The following is a 19,068-nucleotide window of genomic DNA, read 5'->3' as shown; positions in this document are numbered from 1 at the left end:
GCACAGTAATGGCAAGTAACCATGAGCTTGCTGTGTCCCAAGAAAGCCAATCAAGTGATAAATGCCATCGAATTATCTGACTTATCTTATCTGACTGTTGGGATAACGGATGTTCTTTGATGAGTGATAGTGGGTTTGTGTTGTATGTGCTTGTGCTTTTTCCTTCCACTCAAGGAACTGCAGGTTTTGTCATGACCACTTGGGCTTCATTTTCCAGCACAAGAGCTTGATGCTTGGAAGAATTCATTCTCTCTATGTAAACCTTTGCTATTTCCATGCTAATCCTTTATAGTTTTGGTACCAATCATTAATCATGTCTATCTTTATTTTTTTAGATAAAATTGTAATTTTGGTATCAACATACGCCCGAGATACAACTCTTTCATTACAGTAGATAGTCATGATAATTATGCTCAACAAAACTATAAATGTAACACTTTTGTTCTTTTTACGTTGCATTGAAGAGAAGAACTTAAGATTTAATCGATGCACACAAATGGCTAATTTCTCCCACATTTTGTTCACATTTGTACTAGTGAGCACTTCTCCTTTGCCAAGATAATCCATCCACCTGGCAGGTGTGGCATATAAACATGCTGATTAAACAGCATGACTTGTAAAGGTGTGCTTTGGACTGGTCACAATAAATGGTCACATGACTTAATGCCACAGATATCACAAGGAGGAAGTGTACAATTGGCAGCTGACTGCAGGAATGTCAATCAAAACTGTTGCCTGTGAAATGAAAACCTGCCTCCAGTGCTGCATTGAAAAATTTGCCAGAATTTGTGTATTTACCCCAGCCCAGGACCACCACATCCAGCATCTTCACCTAGAAAACATTGTTTCAATCATTTGTACATGTGAACATTGGACTGTATATGGTTGCTTAACTCTAACACTTCTGTCATTGCATGTTTTAATAATCATGTGTTGTGATTTTTGTGTTTTTAATATGGCCATTGCAGATGGCCACCCCACTGAGTTGGGCATGCTTGAGGTTTCTTCCTTATAATCATAAATGCAGAGGAGTTTTCCTTACCACTGTCACCACTGTGATTACTCATCCAGTGTGTAAGTTGTGGACCAGGAATGGGTGAGGGTGCATGATGAAGAGCAAAGATGATACAGGTTTCCTTGGAACTGATCACGTCAACAGGTGATTTTACTGGCGTCCATTTGCTGTGCATGAGGTGCAGGTCAAAAGCTTATATTTTTGAATCAAATGTAACACAAACTTCCAAAGTAACAGATGAGTGAAACAAAGACATCATATATTTACATACATTCAACAATGTATTTGCAAGAATGTTCAAACAAATGAAAATATCTACAAAAAGTATACAGACGACAAATTAAATATTGACCTGAACTGAATATATTTTTCACCACAAATATTCATATTCACCCATAACTTCTGACTAATAAATAACAGTATCTCTGTTAGTGTTTTTGACGCCCTTGCACCAAGACAGTATTTTATTTCAGTTAAACAAATAAATTACTCATCTATCAATAGTATACATATCATGAATGTTTATGAGTTCAATGGTACGAATATTTCATGAGGTGAAAGATGGAATGTTCCATTCAACGAGTAGTTGAATGGAACAGTCCATCTTTCACCTCATTCCATCTTTCACCAAATTAAATATTCGTTCCATTGAAGATGAAAAAACATTCATTATTTGTTTTATATAACAGCGAAGATCCTTATCATTTAATATTTTATTATTTAATAAACAACAGAAAAGGCACTTACATTTTGGTGTTCCTCACTGGTGCTTAACAGTCCAACACAAACTTTAATAGGAGTCCAAAATTGTTCTCAGTAGTCCATGATGCCATCCACTGACTTCGTGTACAGACTGCTGTCTGCTTTTCTCACTCTAGTGAAACATCACGTCAGAAATTTTCTTCCTAACTTCATCCTAACAGCTCTTCATGCCTCTAGACGACTTGCGGTATGGTGGATTTTATTTTGTGTGTGTGTGTGTTAGAAGAATTAGCAGCATCAGTTAGCTCCTTTAAATTGTCGTCCACCAGCAAAACAAACTGCACTGTGTTTAGATAAACGCCGCCCCTGGTAGTGTGAGCATGCACCGTGGTCGGGGCATACAATAGCACATATATAACCCCTGGCAAAAATTATGGAATCACCGGCCTCGGAGGATGTTCATTCAGTTGTTTAATTTTGTAGAAAAAAAGCAGATCACAGACATGACACAAAACTAAAGTCATTTCAAATGGCAACTTTCTGGCTTTAAGAAACACTATAAGAAATCAGGAAAAATAATTGTGGCAGTCAGTAATGGTTACTTTTTTAGACCAAGCAGAGGGAAAAAAATATGGACTCACTCAATTCTGAGGAAAAAATTATGGAATCACCCTGTAAATTTTCATCCCCAAAACTAACACCTGCATTAAATCAGATCTGCTCGTTAGTCTGCATCTAAAAAGGAGTGATCACACCTTGGAAAGCTGTTGCACCAAGTGGACTGACATGAATCATGGCTCCAACACGAGAGATGTCAATTGAAACAAAGGAGAGGATTATCAAACTCTTAAAAGAGGGTAAATCATCACGCAATGTTGCAAAAGATGTTGGTTGTTCACAGTCAGCTGTGTCTAAACTCTGGATCAAATACAAACAACATGGGAAGGTTGTTAAAGGCAAACATACTGGCAGACCAAGGAAGACATCAAAGCGTCAAGACAGAAAATTTAAAGCAATATGTCTCAAAAATCGAAAATACACAACAAAACAAATGAGGAACAAATGGGAGGAAACTGGAGTCAACGTCTGTGACCGAACTGTAAGAAACCGCCTAAAGGAAATGGGATTTACATACAGAAAAGCTAAACGAAAGCCATCATTAACACCTAAACAGAAAAAAAACAAGGTTACAATGGGCTAAGGAAAAGCAATCGTGGACTGTGGATGACTGGATGAAAGTCATATTCAGTGATGAATCTCGAATCTGCATTGGGCAAGGTGATGATGCTGGAACTTTTGTTTGGTGCCGTTCCAATAAGATTTATAAAGATGACTGCCTGAAGAGAACATGTAAATTTCCACAGTCATTGATGATATGAGGCTGCATGTCAGGTAAAGGCACTGGGGAGATGGCTGTCATTACATCGTCAATAAATGCACAAGTTTACGTTGATATTTTGGACACTTTTCTTATCCCATCAATTGAAAGGATGTTTGGGAATGATGAAATCATTTTTCAAGATGATAATGCATCTTGCCATAGAGCAAAAACTGTGAAAACATTCCTTGCAAAAAGACACATAGGGTCAATGTCATGGCCTGCAAATAGTCCGGATCTTAATCCAATTGAAAATCTTTGGTGGAAGTTGAAGAAAATGGTCCATGACAAGGCTCCAACCTGCAAAGCTGATCTGGCAACAGAGAAAGTTGGAGCCAGATTGATGAAGAGTATTGTTTGTCACTCATTAAGTCCATGCCTCAGAGACTGCAAGCTGGTATAAAAGCCAGAGGTGGTGCAACAAAATACTAGTGATGTGTTGGAGCGTTCTTTTGTTTTTCATGAGTCCATAGTTTTTTCCTCAGAATTGAGTGATTCCATATTTTTTTCCCTCTGCTTGGTCTAAAACAGTAACCGTTACTGACTGCCACAATTATTTTTCCTGATTTCTTATAGTGTTTCTTAAAGCCAGAAAGTTGCCATTTGAAATGACTTTAGTTTTGTGTCATGTCTGTGATCTGCTTTTTTTCTACAAAATTAAACAATTGAATGAACATCCTCGAGGCTGGTGATTCCATAATTTTTGCCAGGGGTTGTAGCATCAAAATTGCACTCTGCAAAAGCACTATTGCACAGTCAATGAAACACAACAACAAATTGTACGAATAATCCATGTCACATGACATACAAGCCACCAATCAAATGACAAGGATCCACTCAGCCATTATATAAATGGCTTCTATCATCACCTGAACATACGTCTGCAAGGTTGTTTATATCATTATAAAGCTCATAAAGAATTCTTTCATTGTAAACCATAATTAGTGTCATTTATAGCATATGGTTAAAAGTTCCCACAGTAACCCCGGAAAGCAGATTGAGGAAATAATGCAGGGTTTTTTGGGGGGGATTGTGAGCTCAGTTAAAAACAGAAGAGACAAATGGTGGCTCATTTGAAAGTTTGTGATAGACATTAACAACTGCTATTGATTAATCAATCAATTTCAATCAATTTTATTTATATAGCGCCAAATCACAACAAACAGTTGCCCCAAGGCGCTTTATATTGTAAGGCAAGGCCATACAATAATTTCGTAAAAACCCCAACGGTCAAAACGACCCCCTGTGAGCAAGCACTTGGTGACAGTGGGAAGGAAAAACTCCCTTTTAACAGGAAGAAACCTCCAGCAGAACCAGGCTCAGGGAGGGGCAGTCTTCTGCTAGGACTGGTTGGGGCTGAGGGAGAACCAGGAAAAAGACATGCTCTGGAGGGGAGCAGAGATCAATCACTAATGATTAAATGCAGAGTGGTGCATACAGAGCAAAAAGAGAAAGAAACACTCAGTGCATCATGGGAACCCCCCAGCAGTCTAAGTCTATAGCAGCATAACTAAGGGATGGTTCAGGGTCACCTGATCCAGCCCTAACTATAAGCTTTAGCAAAAAGGAAAGTTTTAAGCCTAATCTTAAAAGTAGAGAGGGTGTCTGTCTCCCTGATCCGAATTGGGAGCTGGTTCCACAGGAGAGGAGCCTGAAAGCTGAATGCTCTGCCTCCCATTGTACTCTTACAAACCCTAGGAACTACAAGTAAGCCTGCAGTCTGAGAGTGAAGCGCTCTATTGGGGTGATATGGTACTATGAGGTCCCTAAGATAAGATGGGACCTGATTATTCAAAACCTTATAAGTAAGAAGAAGAATTAAAAGGAAGGGTAATCTGAAATTCTGATTGGTCAGTCTTGAGGGGACACCACCTTAAAAAAAAAAGTCACGATATCATCATTACAACATGGCAGAGCAGGTGGCTCTGTGGGATAAGAATGGGTTTACCCACATACAGAACAGAGTTTGATTCCGGGGTGTGTCTCAGGCTACCTGTCTGTGTCCGTGGACAAGACACGTGTATTGTCCCAGTCCACCCAGCTGTAAATAGGTACCAGCCTTGGCTGAAGAAGTAACCTGAGAGTGACTGCCTTCCTGTCCAGGTGCAGTCAGCCTCTGATCAGTTTCAGGCTTGTTATGGTCGTGACCCAAATGCCGGAATGGACTCCAACTCAGGAGGCTGAACAGATGAATGAAACCAGATTTATTGTACAGAAATGAGTACAAGGGAAAATGCTGCAGAACTGTGAATGATGATGAGGAGATCTGGAGAGAGGAGACCCAGCCCGCACTGCGGTGGAAACAGAAAGCCGCGGCCCGATGAGACCAGGTGTGCAGATGGGAGATCAGACCAGTAGCGGAGATGAGGTGGCGATGAGTCCGAGACCAGGTGGCTCCCTGTGAAGCTGACCGAGGGACGTGTCACTGCAGAGGAGGAAAGACAGGTTGCGTGCAGGTGTAGGAACACCCAAGCCACCACAGCTCACAGTTCACTCTGTAACAAGACAAAAATAGCAGGTAGCTGCATGGCGTAAAAACACAGCAAAAATGCAAGATAAACAGCGAGACAAAATCACTGCGATGGAACGCACACAGAATAGCTCTACACAGAGATAGAGAGGCCGGGTTACCAGGCTGTGAACACTGAGTTTGTGGCGCCAATGAGGCCATGAACCAGGGTTTAAATACAGGAGGGTTGATTACTGGCAGGTGTGTTCATCAGCTCCACAAGGCACGCCACCTTAGTGGGGCAGATATGCCAAAAACATGTTCACTTCTGGCAGAAAGTGTGAAATTTTGTATACCGGGGTATTTTCAAATGCTGAATTCAAAAATTGCCAGATCCAAGAGGTCTAACCACTGGGTTGGCTGACATCTTGAATTCCAATATGGCTGCTATGTTTAAACAGTGATAGTCACTATCTTGGGACACAGGTTACTGATTTTTGGAACACAAGGGTATTTTGATATGCTGAATTAATAATACAGTTATTAATACATAATAATCAGTACATTAATAATTAATACATTAGTTATTCATTCATAATACAGTTAATTCTACTCTGCATTTCACCCACCACAAGATACCATCACCACAAGTCCTGAAAAATAAAGAACATAAGTTTAGAAATATTGGAATGAAGGCCTATTATCCAAAGCTTCTATTGCCTTCAAAAATATTATTCTATTATCAACAACCTGAAAAAACTCTTTAACAAGCCTTTCACATAGGAACAGCCACCTGAAAATTGAGAAAAATGACAGGTTAAGGTATGTCAGCCAGTCTTAAGTGTAAAATATCTGCCTAATTTACATGTAAATGTACTTAATGGTATTGCATGCCATCAAAATACTGCTGCATATAATTTGGATTTCATTAAAACCAACAGTTTAAAGCCTGTTTCACATTGTTAGCATGTTTACCTAGGAATTCTTCAGTTCATTGAAGAGGTCTCCCAGGAGAGCCTGCATTTTACCTGGATTAGTGGAACAACACTCCAACCACTGAGCTATCCTGACTCCTACTGACACACTGTCCTACGGACATTCAAAGGTGATGATGTTGTCAAAGATTGGAGTATGCAATCTAATGAACCAATAAAATCAGCGACCATCTTTAATTCTCATTTTACTTCTGGATTCCTTGGGAGAAGTGCTTGAAATCAGCATACTTCAAAGATTCTGTATGCAAATTTACATACTTTCTGTCGGATGCGAACATCTTGGGCAATTTTTGTTACATATCTGCCCCACTACCTGGAAGACAGAGAAGGGAGAGAGAGATGCCAAAGGATCAGGAACTAAGGCAGCACACGACAAGGCTATGGTATCTAGGGATAAGAACCAGCCTGATGGTCAGCAGGGCCCATATAGGACCTACTTCTGTGACTCATACATTTGTAGTGCATCTGGAAAGTCTTCACAGCGCTTCACTTTTTCCACATTTTGTTATGATACACCCTTATTTCAAAATGGAGTAAATTCATTTTTACCCTGAACTGGATGTTAGACCAGGTTTGTGGCGGTCTAAGGCGCAAACACTTTTTGCCGATGGACTTTCTGCCAGTGACTGTTGTCCCATTATCACTCTGAGAGTACAGGTGTGTGTGAGTGTGTGAGTGAGTGTTTAAATTTCAACGACATCTCAATAGGCAACAAAGGGCGACCATCATCTTCTCAGTAGAGGTGGGCGATACCGGGAATTTTGGTATTGATCCGATACCAAGTAAATACAGGCCCAGTATCACCGATATAGATACGATACGACACTTTTTCATATTTAAGCTTCATAGATCCAAAGCATCCAAAAGACCTAGGATAGAATTTCGCCAAACATTGTACGTGACAACAAAATACTTTATTATCACAATCGCCATTTTTTTTCCTTTTAAATATCACTCAACACAACTTAAAACAAAATCTCCTGAGGTAGAGGGCTGACAAACCACAATACAAAGGTGCGTTGCTCCGTGTTGTGCGCAGAAAAAAAGCTTGAGTATTGATCTTTCTGCGCTTCGAGGCGGCAGCGTCTCGCCGTTTCAAGTTGAAAACTTCCACATTTCAGGCTCTGTTGACCCAGGAAGTCGTCAGAGAACAGAGAACTTTCAGAAGAAGCTGGCATGAGGAGTTTATTCGGACATTCCATTGTTAACGGACATTTTGTAATGAAAGAACGTGCGGGCAGAGTCGCATGTTGGGCCGGACCCGACCGCGGGGGGTCGCGACAGGAAAAACACCTCAGTTGGAAACCTTAACGGACAAGTTGGAACATGCCCAAGCTGTTAAACAATTTCTCAGTTACTCACTTGTTGAAAGCCATCAAAAGCCGCCTGAATTTTACAAATGGTTTTCAACACGGAGGTGTTTTTCCTGTCGCGGCGCACACAGATTCGCCGAGTTGTCACGGAAACGACTCGGCGAATTTACGCACACGTCTTTCATTAAAAAATGTCCTTAAACAGTGGAATGTCCACATAAAGTCCTCATACCGGCCTCTTCCGACGTCCTGGGTGAATTAAGCCTTAAATTAGGATGTTTTCAGGTCGAAACAGGCCGACGACGGCGCCTGGAAGCGCTGCATGACGTCCCGCTCTGTGGGAAGTACTTACACCGACAGAAACACCCCCTAATCTCTCATCAGCCGTTAAACTTTTCACCAAAAACCAGCTTAATTTCTCGAATAGTATCCACTCGGATATTCCTCACAGGTCCAGAAAAAATTTTGATAAAGCAACGCGTGCCGTCTCGAGCAGCGTGTGAAACAAAGGAATTCAGCCGAGAGGGCGGGACCACATCTCACCCAAGGCCTGCCCACAGGGAAGTGACGTCACCGACACGAGTGAAAAAAACTCACGCATGCGAACGAGGGTTCAAGCATGATTGGTGTAATCGCACGTCATTCAAATCCATATAGTTAAAAAAAAAATAAAAGGGTTGGTTTATTGTCTAATAGACCTCGTATACCTGCTTACTCCAGTTAAAGGTCACAAGGGAGTTGGAGCCTATCCCAGCGGTCATTGGGTGAAAGGTGGGCACATCCTTAACAAGTTGCCAGTCCATCGCAGGGCCACATATAGACAAACACATTCACACCTACAGCCAATCAAAAGTTTCTAATTCACCTAATGTCTCTGGAAGTGAGAGGAAGCTGGAGCACCTGTAGAAAACCCATGGGAACACGAGGAGGACATGCAAACCCTACACAGAAAGGACCAGGCTGGAAGCCATTCGACAAACTTCTTGCTGTACTAACCACTAATCCACTCTGCCGCCCCTCGCAGACCGGTTACATTGTCAAATAAAGATGATCAAATTTATTAATGGGAAGGGCAAAAAGCTTCAACTGTCCCTTTGTTAAACTTTTTGATTCACTGATCGTGTTCATCTCTTAAAGCATCATCACTTTGCATGAATCCTGTTGGGACTCCCTCCGAAGCATTTAGAAATATTCACAGCTGGAAGCGCTTTTTAAAATGCAACTTTAACAGCACATTTATCTGATTTGTGTTGTGTGTTGGGGGGGGGGGGGGTGGCTGGACGTTTTGGTGTTCTTTTCTTTTCTTTGCTCTCCAGGTGGTATGCAAACTGATTTATTGTCTGTGGAGAAGGTGCTGGCAGAAGAGTCCTTCACCCTCATCAACATGATGAGCAGCACCTGTGGATGGTGCTCACATGCAACCTTAAAGACTTTCAGCTGAAGCAGATAATGAGATGGCGTTCTGCATTTAAGTCATGTGTGATTCAAGCAGAATTGCCGGGAACTCGACCTTGTGATGTTCGTTTGTGAGACGCTGAGGGCCGTGCCTGGGTTTGACACATCGTGCCTGTGAAGGAGGAAGGGTGAGGGACACATGCTGTCAGCACACATCAGAGGTGATTAATTGTTTGACTAATTGTTAATAGTAACTTGGTATTTTGTTATGCAGTATATTTGAACTTTGATGAGAATTGTGCAGCTCACTTCTCACTGTCGTGGCATGCGGACTGATGATCCTCCACCTGTTGTGAGAAGCTGCTCATTTACATAAAGCTTAAATACAGACCTGAATGTGTTGCTGATAGTGTGTGCCTTTTGAAGGATATTAGTTGTAGCTGCTGACTTACCTCACCTTTTCTATCCTTCGCAGAGAGTCGGTTTGTCGTGTCCACCTGGGGGGTGTTTGGCAGTAAACGTGGGTCCAGAAGCGCTGGGCTTCGATCCTTTTGGGCGCTGGAGAGCGTGCCATCCTTCACTCCGCCAGACTGACGCAGCTTTTGTTTGTACATGTTGTTATGCACCAAAGGGTGGAAAAATAAATTGTTTTGTTATTGGAACCGCTTTCTGGTTATTTTAGCGCTGGGTTCCGTCAGACGCAGGTCCGCTCCTCAACCCGCGTCGTCACATAACAATTTGTGTGTAAAATCCTCCCACCCTGCTCTGGAATCATTTTTCTTGTCAGATATTTGAAATATAGCTTCATCGTTTGGTTGTACCTCATCAAAAGGCAGCAGCGGGAGGGACGAAGCTTCAACAGGAAAAGGCTGAGATGCAAACCAATATATCAGTGTAACCTTTAGCACTCCCATTTGTGTTATTCAAAGTTATCTGCCCTGTGAACCTGAATGCACACTCCGCTCGGAGCCGCCTGCCACGTTCCTTTCCACTGAGAGATGTTGGAAATGTCATTCCCACATTTATTGTGACTACTGTAAGATGATAAAAGAGTATCAACTTTATTCTTAAATTCACAGATGTGCTCTGCAAAAGGGATGATTTATTTAATAAATAAACTCAGCAGACATGAGGTGACATTTACACTGAAAATGTGGATGTCTGATCACACGGGTAACTCATAAAAATGGTCACTGGTCTCTGTATTTCTCTTTTCTCTTGTTAGGAGGAGGGACAGTGGATCAGCACATGGCTCTGTACAGGTAAAACGTAAGTCCCTTCATTTCACTTGGGGTCGCCACAGCAGATCCAAGGTGGGTCTGCATGTTGATTTGGCACAAGTTTTACACCAGATGCCCTTCCAGATGCAATTTCAACATTACATGGAGAAATGTGGAAGGGGTTAAATTTGAACCAGAAACCAAGCACACTAATCACTTGGCCACACCTCTGTATGGGTATAATGCTAAATTAATGTTGCTAACTTTTTTGGCTACTCTGTGTGTGTATTAGTTTTGACCTGTTTCTCATCTGATCATTGGCTGAAGACACTGAAGACAACTCACTACTGGACAAGCAGTATATTTTATTGATTAATCTAATGCTGTCTGTATTATATTTAGCATCATTATTTCTCCAATGATTTGTTGAATCTATTTTTAAAACTGATTGCACTTGCCTCTGGCTGAGAATTTGATCTTTTTCTTTCAAGATTTGACCTTTTTCTGTTTGTCTTTGGTTGGTCTTTGGAGTTTTTGGCTGGGGATGGCTGACCTGTTTGCCCCTTGCACCTGTAATAAATCATCTACCCAAATGTAGTTTAAAAGACCGGCTCATTCATTCACTCCCTGCTAGTTTGTTCACCTCCTAAACTCCTGTGCCAGCTGTGCCCAACCTTGCCACCCATTCTGCCCACATCTGTGGTACACTTTGGACTTTTGGGACAGGTCCCTTGCTTTTAGCCAAAAATCCCAGCTACCACACTCACACTGCTCCCATTGAATTTTATATACAGTAGCATTAGTGGACTGTAAAAGTTAAGACTTACAGGGATTGTTTCAAAGGCTTTAAGCCTTAAGAGATGCATACAATAATGACAGGGGCACATTGTGCTGTTTTCAAATGCTCGAACGGAATTCATAGGCTTGAAAGTTAGCTGAAAACACACGATTGCAAAGCTCCGCCGAGTCCACACAAAGATGGAAAGAAGAAGAAATGTGGTCATAAACATCCGTTCATTCTACACAATTTCCCAAATGTGACACCAAAGAGGTTACATGTGAGACTCACCATCATTGTCGTCATTACGAAGCTGGCGGAGTAGCGATTTCTCATCCCTGCTTCGCAAATATTCTGCAATATCCACAGTTTCAGTCTCTGGACTTCGTCTAACCATCTGTCAGTTGCCTTCAAGGGGTCAGAAATTTGTTTGTCTCCAGCTTTCAACAAGCACTGGTCATTTTCGACAGCAGCGCACTCTTCCTCCGTCGGCACTAACGGTAGTTTCTGTATAGATGCAGCACACGCAAGCACAGCCAGCTCTTCCTTCCATTTCTGTCCACTGTCGTACGTAGTCCTGGTTGTAACAGGCAATCCGCGGAGCTTACAAAAATGCTTTAAATCGTCAACTTTCCAGCAGTTGAAATGATCCAAATCACAGCACTCCTCGCTGCTTTCCGCCGCCATAGCTTGTGGGTTGGTAGCTGAAAAATTTAGCCTACCCATAATGCACCACGTGGCCTGAGATGCGCACTTCGCTGATTTTGATGCATTTGGGTGGACAAACCCCAAACTGCATATTCATGATGGCAAACACACTCAATGATGAATATGCACAATTTTGCACATTTGACAAACACTATTGTTGTTGACCACTGTTAGTAATTTAGCATGCAGGTGTATTTACAAGTGCAATGGTGTTTGCACACACTCTTACACATGTAAACATTTAGTAAATCAGGCTGTAAGTGTTTGCCCAAAGGCATGTTACATTTCCTGGCTCTACTTTTGTTTCACTGAAAGTGCTGCAGCTCAATGAGTTCAGGACTTCCTTGATTCAGCCACCAGAAGTGTATGTGTATGGAGTAAAAGAGTTGAACTTGTAGAGCTTCACTTAGGGTAGCATCTCACTGGGCTACAACAGCCTGCAAATGGCATCTGCGAGGAAATTCATGCACTTTGGTGTGAAGTTCGCGGAGTTCAGTGTCCCCTCACCTCAGTCATGGGGTGGCACCCACGCATTGCTTGATTATTGAACAGACCAGGGCAGTTTCATGACACAGTGGCTGAGATGAGGCACAGTACCAGTGTATGCTACTATTGGAGACACAACCTGACAGTTTGTACAACCCCAATTCCAATGAAGTTGGGACATTGTGTAAAATGTAAATAAAAACAGAATACAATGATTTGCAAATCCTCTTCAACCTATATTTGCCAGAATCTGGCCCTTTAGGGCCATCTCTGTTATTAGTCTGCCTTGTGTCCTCATCTGTATTCTCTGCCTTCGGTGTGTTTATCCATGTCTCGTCAGGTTCATGTCTTCATCAGTCTTGCTCCTGTTATCCATGTATTTGCCATTCATGTTCACTTAGTCACTCCAGCCCTAGTTTGTTTCTGTTCAGTTCATTTCTTATATTACACTTTGGTCTATACAGTTCGGTTTATCACATTTTTGGTATTTTGCTTTTGTTTCAGGTATTGGTCATTATTTATCTTCAAGTATCTTCTCTGATTATGTTCCGTTTATTATCTATCAGTTTAGTCCTTTTATTTAGTGCACTATTTTGTAGTCACCCGTTTTTGTCATTCTGTTCATTATTTAGTCTTAGTTGATGCTGTCATCGCGCCATTGTTTATTGCATTCACTTTTATATTTTATCCATCTCACTTCAGTTATAGTTTTGTTTTACATCATTGATTTCCTTATTTTCTGTCACTTACTTACTTCTGTCAGGTCAGGTTAATATACACTCAACAAAAATATAAACGCAACACTTTTGGTTTTGCTCCCATTTTGTATGAGATGAACTCAAAGATCTAAAACTTTTTCCACATACACAATATCACCAGTTCCCTCCAATATTGTTCACAAACCAGTCTAAATCTGTGATAGTGAGCACTTCTTATTTGCTGAGATAATCCATCCCACCTCACAGGTGTGCCATATCAAGATGCTGATTAGACACCATGATTAGTGCACAGGTGTGCCTTAGACTGCCCACAATAAAAGGCCACTCTGAAAGGTGCAGTTTTATCACAGAGCACAATGCCACAGATGTCGCAAGATTTGAAGGAGCGTGCAATTGGCATGCTGACAGCAGGAATGTCAACCAGAGCTGTTGCTTGTGTATTGAATGTTCATTTCTCTACCATAAGCCGTCTCCAAAGGCGTTTCAGAGAATTTGGCAGTACATCCAACCAGCCTCACAACCGCAGACCACGTGTAACCACACCAGCCCAGGACCTCCACATCCAGCATGTTCACATCCAAGATCGTCTGAGACCAGCCACTCGGACAGCTGCTGGAACAATCGGTTTGCATAACCAAAGAATTTCTGCACAAACTGTCAGAAACTGTCTCAGGGAAGCTCATCTGCATGCTCGTCGTCCTCATTGGGGTCTCGACCTGACTCCAGTTCGTCGTCGTAACCGACTTGAGTGGGCAAATGCTCACATTTGCTGCCGTTTGGCACGTTGGAGAGGTGTTCTCTTCACGGATGATGCGAAGGAGATGTGTTGCACTGCATGAGGCAAATGGTGGTCACACCAGATACTGACTGGTATCCCCCCCCAATAAAACAAAACTGCACCTTTCAGAGTGGCCTTTTATTGTGGGCAGTCTAAGGCACACCTGTGCACTAATCATGGTGTCTAATCAGCATCTTGGTATGGCACACCTGTGAGGTGGGATGGATTATCTCAGCAAAGGAGAAGTGCTCACTATCACAGATTTAGACTGGTTTGTGCACAGTATTTGAGGGAAATGGTGATATTGTGTATGTGGAAAAAGTTTTAGATCGTTGAGTTAATCTCATACAAAATGGGAGCAAAACCAAAAGTGTTGCATTTATATTTTTGTTGAGTATATTATTCTGTTTTAGCTTTGTTCATAGTTCAGTGTTTCCTTCATGCCTGTCCAAGTATGTTCCCACTCCATATCACTGCACCAGCTATTGTGTTTTTGTCTCACACTTTGTTTCTGTCTGCTTTGTATTTTCACTCACTCCCGCTCTTGCACTTGCTCACGTGTCTTTGTTGCTTTCATCACTCCACTGTGTTTTCCTGCCTTCACTCTCTTGCACTTACCTTTGTCTTCCCTGGTCACGCCTCCTTCCAGAAACTTCACCAACACCTGTGTCTTGTTGCACTAATTACTTCACCAGTTATTTAAGCCCTCACAGTCTCACAGTCTCTTGCTCGATTGTTGAAGGATTTCACTTTCCAGCACTCACGACCTTGCCTTGTTTTGCCCTGAATTCAGCCTGCCGGTATTTGACCTTGTTTTGTCTGTGACCACGATTTTGTCTCAGCCTTTGATTGCCACCACGCAGTGTATTGTGACCTCGGCCTGTTTTTTTGACCAAGCCTCAGCCTCGCATCCGTCTGTACCTTTGCGCCGCTGCTGGACCTTCTGTGAACCGAACCCCTGCCTGTTTCAACGATTAAACCTAATTCAAACCCCACCTGCTGTGAGTTTGCTTTTGTGTCCACCCTGTTTGTGCCTCGCCTTGACAATATTCAATTGAATACACCACAAAAACAAGATATTTAATGTTAGAAGGAAAGGTGATGTAACACAGTGGTAAATATACCACTGTCCCAACTTTTTTGAAACGTGTTGCAGGCATCCATTTCAAAATGAGCAAATATTTGCACAAAAATAATAGTCTATCAATTTGAACATTAAATATTTTGTCTTTGTGGTGTATTCAAATGAATACAGGTTGAAGAGGATTTGCAAATCATTGTATTCTGTTTTTATTTACATTTTGCACAACGTCCCAACTTCACTGGAATTGGAGTTGTATGTTAAATGTTGTAGAGTTAAATAATTCCACAGAAACAGACTATTTATCTGAATTACTGGCACCCAACTTTACATAGTTACACCTACGACTTACGTGGAATTGGCGGAGTCGCTGCCTTGTCTCAAGTTGGGTGTCTGTGTGAAGAGGCATCAGAATCAAGAGCACTGGTTGTGTATCAGTCTCACTCTTCTTCCAGGACAGATAATCCCTCCCCAACACCTGATTAATTTGTTCCTCCTGCCATTGCTTTAATAGCGATACTCTGCGTGGCAGACATTACCTGTCCCCCTTGCCGCATGGTCTTTTGTGTTTGTGTGGCCTAGTGTGTTTTTACATCATTCCTAAAAAGTAAAGAAACTGCAGTTTAGCTTTTTAAATGAACAGCTAGTGTGTTGATTGGTTCTAGATTGGTTAGTATTTATAAAATAGGTAGCTGGTATTTTTCAAGGGTGGTAATAAATTATGCAAAGCTTCTATCAGGATTTTAAGGGAAAGCGCAGGAAATTAAAATGAGAAAATTTTGTGGATTATTGTATTCATTATTTGGCACATTTAGTTGTCATGTTTTACAACTGGCAAGGTTGAAATATTTCCTTTGTTCAGAGCTTGTCTGGTTACCAGGGACTGATTAATGGTCATATCAACATCCATTGTTCACTGTTGTCACCTAATATCCCTAATTTTTCCAAAAATATTAGTCCTATCAATGTTCTGTTTTCGTGGCGTTCATCCTTGACACAAAATACATAAACCTACCAAACGGCAAATGTCAACTCTCCCCAGTTTCTCTGTGATTAAAGCCATACACACGCACAGAGGCTACGCAAACTAACTATGCAAAACACAGAAACCAGGATACACTGACAAGACAAAGCCAAAGTTTACTTTTTAAACCATTGTGGAATTCTGAATTTAGGTCAATCCAGTGTTGTCACCATGTTTAATGGAAAATGTAGTCTTGTGTATTTCTGACAATTTAATGACCATATTTCAAAAAATCCTCTTGACTTTGCCTGTTTATCTGGTCTACCCTAAAATGGCATTGTTACTATTTCAGGCCACGTCCCACTCGTGGATTGTTTCATAAATCCTGCTCAGACTGAAACAAATATGGACATAAAAGCTTGTTCTTTTTTTTTGCATTCCATACCGATCCTTTCACAGTTCCTGCAGCTGTTTGCACGTCATCAAACGAAGCTAGTGCTGAACATACTGAGGGCATAATTACTTCCAGATTGCTTGTCAAAAAGTTAGTGTATTTCTTTAAGTATGCTGTCAACAGCAATGGAGTGGAAGGATGGAAAAAAAGAGGAGAGAGAAATAAGTTTGAAGACGATGACAGATGGAGAGAACATCACCCGTGACTCCAGAGAGGAGATGGACGAGCCAAACTGACATTTGTCTGTGATTTAGCTCCGACCTCCAGACTAACTCTTTTTCAGACCTCCACTCTTCATGTTTCCATCCATTCCATTTTCATTCGTCATCCTCCGCTGTTTCTGTCCCTTGGGAGTGAGAGTGAAGCTTTTGCTTCAGTGCAGGCCGAGACACCGTCAGTCTGTAAGACTTTTTGACATTTTTCTATTCATGTTTTATTGCTCCCTCTTAACATTTCTCATCATTTCCCTCTCTCTCTAACTCCCGCCCTTGGAAACAATCCCACATTGTATTAAAAAAGAAAAAAAGAAGCTCTAAATAGAATTGCGTGTGGTCAAGGACGGGCTACAGTACAAACCAGCAGATGTTCTGTTGAGACTATCGCTGCAGAGATGCGCGGCGGCTGTGTTTGAAGGGAATGATAGTGGCTCTGGGAAAAGCTAAAGTTGACCTCATTGTGCATTTGTACGAGCAATAAAATCCATATCGTCAGCAAATAATCTCCACTTGTGTGTGCTTTATTCCTTTATGGTTTTCTGTGTGATAGCTGCTGGTTGTAAAGTGTCAGAGAGCAGGCATTTCAAAAATCTATCTAAAAAGAAAACACGCTCCGGAAAAACAAATGAACCTACAGGAACAGAACCTTCCTCTCCATCCGTTTGTGATGTGCATTCATCAGTCAGTAATAGTGTATTAAAGATTAAATGCGGCTAGGCCGCTCCAGGACCTTAAAATACTTCTTACCCATCTTCAATGCTCTTACTGAGGGAAGGAGGTTGTTTGCAAAAATCTTGCAATACATGACCCCTTCCGTCCATCCTGCCTTCAATACGGTGCAGTTGTCCTGTCCCCTTTGCAGAAAAGCACACCTAAAAATGATGTTTCCACCCCCATGTTTCAGGGTTGGGACGGTGTTCTTGGGGTTGTTCTCATCCTCTAAACACACCGAGTGGCGTTGATACCAAAAAGCTCTATTTGGGTCTCATCTGACCACATGACCTTCTCCCATGCCTCCTCTGGATCATCCAGATGGTCACTGGTGAACTTCAAATGGGCCTGGACATGTGCTGGTGTGAGCAGGGGGACCTTGCTGCCCTGCAGGACTTTAAACCATGACGGCATCATGTGTTACGAATGTAATCTTTGTGATTGTGGTCCCAGCTCTCTTCAGGTCATTGACCAGGTCCCCCCGTATAGTTCTAGCCTTTCTCAATATCATTCTTACCCCACGAGGCGAGATCTTGCATGGAGCCCCAGACTGAGGAAGATTGACAGTCATCTTGTGTTTCTTCCATTTTCCAATATTACACCAACAGTTGTTGTCTTCTACCAAGCTGCTTGCCTGTTGTCCTGTAGTCCATCCAAGCCTTTTGCAGGTCTACAGTTTTATCCCTGGTGTCCTTAGACAGCTCTTTGGTCTTGGCCGTGGTGGACAGGTTATTTGCCTCACTGCAGATACTCCTGACATTTGAGCACATCTAATTTGGCTTATGAAAAGCCACTTCTAACAGGACTTTGACCTTGAAAATTTTTTACAAGGTAAAATTTTGTGGAATTGGAAACTAATGTTGGCAGAGGTCTGTGCTCTGTGACCGCGGTGCTCTACTTTATTTTGTGCTTCTCTGACTTCTCCTGTCCTTGGCACAAGTTTTGGGACTGTACTAGTCCCTTCACTCTCCGTTTAACTAATTTTTGTGGTGATGTTGGTGGAGTGGTGCTCCAGCCACCATAAAACACCTTTCAAAGAGGGACATCTGAGAAGAAATGCTGTTGTTTCAGCACTCCAAAGTAGTAACTCTACTGTTGCCTGCTATGAATGGATGGTTATGAAGGCGATGTTGGGAAAACCATTTTGATTCTTATCACTGATAAACAAGGGTCTTGTCTCAAGAGGGTGGTTGCTGGTACTGCTGAGTTGACCCCAGAGCTTGAGTAGCACAGACGCTTCTAGTGGAGGACAGTATTTGTTCTTTCTGATTAATTCTAAATCTAAATATTGGTAATAATTATTGGATTATTAAATGTCCTAAGATGGCTGTGCTCCAGTAGTTTCATCAAACCTTTGTGTTATTTAATTTTGTCTGCTTATGGCCTGTGCACTTTTAGCAGCTAGCAGTAGCTTGATGATGTTAGTTCCAGTTAATTCATAATAAATAATTAGTGGGTCATAATTTTTAATGCCCACACCAAAGCTACATTTGATGTAAGCCACCACCCACGCCCCAAAAATATGAGTTAATGTGAGTTAACACTGAAAGCAATGTTAGCCTGTTAGTGTAGCTTGCACACTAACTTGCACGGTAGTTCTAAGTGGCATTCATCCTGCCCACCTCTTTATCCAAATACAGGTTGGATTCAAAATATGTTTTCCGGGTAGCTATAAAAAATACAGGATTTGTCCAGCATGTATACAGT

Source organism: Thalassophryne amazonica, chromosome 13 (genome assembly GCF_902500255.1).
Source record: "Thalassophryne amazonica chromosome 13, fThaAma1.1, whole genome shotgun sequence".
Taxonomy (NCBI): Eukaryota; Metazoa; Chordata; class Actinopteri; order Batrachoidiformes; family Batrachoididae; genus Thalassophryne; species Thalassophryne amazonica.
Note: the sequence above shows the minus strand (reverse complement) of the source record.